Genomic DNA, 3,930 nt, shown 5'->3' on the forward strand with positions numbered 1-3,930 from the left:
AACTAGGATGGGCATTGGAAGAGGAACTGCCCCAGATATTTGGCAGAGAAGAAGAAGGCCAAACAAGGCAAATATGATTTGCTTGTTTTGGAAACTTGTTTAGTGGAGAATGATGATTCTGCTTGGATTATTGACTCTGGGGCCACTAACCATGTTTGTTCTTCATTTAGGAAATTAGTTCTCGGTGGCAGCTTGGTGTTGGTGAGATAACGATGCGAGTTGGAACTGGGCACGTCGTCTCAGCTGGAGTAATGAGAGGTCTCCGGTTAATTTTACAGAACAAATTTCTCATTTTGAATGATGTATTTGAAGTTCCTGATTTAAAAAGGAACTTAGTTTCTGTAAAGTATTTGTTGGAATGTAAATATCAACTCTTTTCTCTTATAATAAAGTGTTTACTACTAAGAAAGGTGTTGATGTATGTTCTGCACAATTGGAAAATAATTTGTATGTGTTAAGGCCATTAGCAACAAATGTCCTTCATAACATAGAGATGTTTAAAACTGTCGTAACTCAAAATAAATGACTTAAAATTTCTCCTAAAGAAAATGCCCAACTTTAGCACCTAAGATTAGGATACATTAATCTCAATAGGATTGAGAGGTTGGTGAAGAATGGACTTCTAAACGAGTTAGAAGAAAATTCTTTACTTGTGTGTGTGAGTCATGCCTTGAAGGAAAAATGACTAATATGCCTTTTTACTGGAAAAGGTCATACGGCCAAAGAGCCTTTAGAGCTAGTGCATTCAGACCTTTGTGGTCCGAGGAATGTAAGAGTCAGGGGAGGTTATGAATATTTCATCACTTTCACTGATGATTATTCAAGGTATGGGTACGTTTATTTAATGCAACAAAAGTCTGTTGTTGATCAAGTGATAGTGTCTTCACCTTTTAGTTCGAGTTTTGTTGCTTTTCGAGGAGTTCGTGACTGTTCGAGGGATTTACGTGAAGAAGTATTCTTCAAAGATATAATCTCTAAACTCTTTTACTAGTTTAAAAGCATGTTGTAATTTTTGTTAAAATGCATAATCTGTATGTTTGCTGTAAATGTTTATTTTCAATCTAAATGGAATTTGGACGATCCGCTTACGTTCATGGATCTCCTTGTAAACGAGTTCCTTGAAAAATGAGGTGTAAAATAAGACGTTGTTTTAAAAAATTTATTTTTCCAAATGAATTTACTTAAAGAATAATTCGACTCAAGATTTAAAATTTGGTCACCATTTTCTAAACGAGTGTTGTGAGATGCTAATACCTTTTTATACACAAATGGCTCTCGAACCCAACTCTAGTTTTCGCAGACTATTTTTATTATTTTTTACCAAAAATTGTTTATTTTATTTATTTACTTTATAAATATATTTAAATAGTTTGGTTTGGATAACATTCTTCTATAATTTCTTTTCAAATTCTCATTAAGTGTTTAAAGGGCAGTGCAAGATTATAGATGAAGCGTTTGGAATATTATGAGACAATTACAAGGATTGGATTTTGTGGTAAGTGTCATTAAATATTTTAACTAAGTGACCAATAAAAAAATATTAAATTTTTTTAATAATACTCTAAATATCGGGAAAATTAAAATAATATGGTAGTTTTAAAAACAATTTATAAAAATATTGTACTTTTGAAACTATTTAGAAAAATATTGTTGTTGTTTTTTTTTTAATAGGTCGAGGGTTCAACACTCGACCTTTACCTTTTTTTTCAATGTTGGGTCGAATTTTCAACATTCGATCTTTGTGTTTCTTTTTTTTTTTAATTTTCATTTTATAAAAATAATTTCTAAAAATATTTTATTATTTTATTATTTTATTTAAACTCTAAAAAGAATAAATTAAAAAAAAAATAATATCTCATAAAAATAAAAAAGTGTAAATTAAAATATCTCATTTATATAAAAATAATTACAAAAATCAATGTGTTCCTTAAGGCGGATGTCATCGATTTCGAGTTGGTTGTCGTCATCGACTTCGAATTTGAGGTTGCTCTAGCTCTTCTTGATGTTGCTCAGGTACCTCTGCAGGCGCTTCATGATATAAATATTCATTATGCTCTCCACGACCCCGACCATGTCCATGCACATATGAAGACGAAGGACCAGCCTCTGAGTCATAATGTCCTGAACCAAATGCTGGCATCATCATCATCGGACTAACATAATCAGTTTGACTTTACGTCTGCATCACAGGGGGCAACTCTTCCACATTATGGGTAACCTCATCAAACTCATCCTCTTCCGGTACAGGTCCTCTACGTCTAGGAGCTAGTGGAGGAACAATAGGTATATCGTACATATAATGTATCTCCTCCATATAGCTTTGATTGTCACTATATATAACAAGAACCTGGTTCGGATCATTCGCAATATCACAAAGTCTACTATTGTTCGATCTCTGTGAATTATAAAAAAATTAGATAATATTTAAAATAAATTTAAATTAAAAATAATTAGATAATATTTATTCATTTATCAAATGACCCACAGCTGCTCTCGGACGAGTGACGTAGCACCTTGTGATATTATTGTACCAATGAATGTAGTCTTGAGTGACATCTCTGTCAAACTGATCAATAGATACCCCCACTGCAATAAACCTTACATGGTAGTGCGAATGTGCAACTTTTTCGGACCAATTTACAATCCTTAAGTCGATATCATGCAGTAGGGGTTCAATATTACAAGGCGATGGGATATCTTGCTAAAAACCGAAGTGTCTCATCACCCTGTCAGAAAGATGCCACTCACCAATGTGAAAACATATGAGATGACTCATCATCCGCCATATGTTTTGACCATTCATACAGAAATTGGTTAAAGTATGCATAATAATTTTGTACAACTCCCAAATAACCTGAAACACTAAATATTATATTGGAGAATATTAAAGATAAATACAATAAAAATGTGTATAAAATAATTAATTAGATTCAGTGTAATGTACCTGATCAGGTTGAAGCAGATCAAACATGTATTTGTACTGGCTGACTACATGTGTGGTTGTCCTAGTCACACAAAATTTGTCTTTCTACCTAAATTTTTAAATTGATAATTTAGAATCTAAATTAACTAGATCAGTGATATAAAAATTAAATTGAATTAAAATAACATACCGAGAACCGTAAGCTCGTCCAGCTAACTGAGCGTCATTAACATGTTGTAGTTGTGGAGCCATTGTTGGAAATCGCTCCCAAGCCCATAGTTGCAAAAGTATGAGAGGCCCAACTATCTCTCGAACCTCAGGTCTTGTTGCTTTGCATAGTTGTCTATACAACCATGCCAAACATGCTCCACCCCACGAATACCGCCCCGCATCATAGAGGTTAGCTAATAGTGGCAGGAACATCAAGTAAACAAAATGACTTGATTTGTCGGAAAACAGATGTCCACCCATCATTTGTAGTATATATGCTCGTGCATATCTTATGACGGTTTCCTCGTCTACATCATCTGCGAGCTCACGGAATTGTATTCCTAACCATATCAAACTTAACCTCGATCCTTTAATTTTGTCGGCAGGTGGGGTCACACCAAGATACAGTTGACAAACTTGTGACCAATCATCGTACATCACTCTGGTGACTGGCTCACCGTCAACATGTAACCCCAACAACACTTCTATGTCTTGTAGAGTGATAGTGCACTCTCCAATAGACATATGAAATGCGTCTTAGGTCTCCATCTCTCAACCAAGGCTGTGATCAGATGCCAGTCCAACTGAATAAATCCCAATCTGGCAACCCCATAGAATCCAGATGTGTGCAGTAGCAGTAGTATTCGAGGATGGAGTGGGATAGTGCGTTGGATAATTGCCTCTTGACGCCTGCAAGATATTTCTGCAGTAGTACGATCTCGTCATACGACAGATGATCGATGAATGGATTGGTCGTACAAAACATCGGGATCAACTAGTCCTGGGTTTAAAGCCAT

General features: G+C 34.8%; 1 pseudogene; it reads right to left on the reverse strand.

Moving 5' to 3' along the window:
* Positions 1–1,939: 1,939 nt before the first annotated feature.
* LOC150035750 (serine/threonine-protein phosphatase 7 long form homolog) lies at positions 1,940–3,930 on the reverse strand (annotated as a pseudogene).

This window comes from Benincasa hispida, chromosome 6 (genome assembly GCF_027475165.1).
Source record: "Benincasa hispida cultivar pf3 chromosome 6, pf3_genome.v1.1, whole genome shotgun sequence".
NCBI lineage: Eukaryota > Viridiplantae > Streptophyta > Magnoliopsida > Cucurbitales > Cucurbitaceae > Benincasa > Benincasa hispida.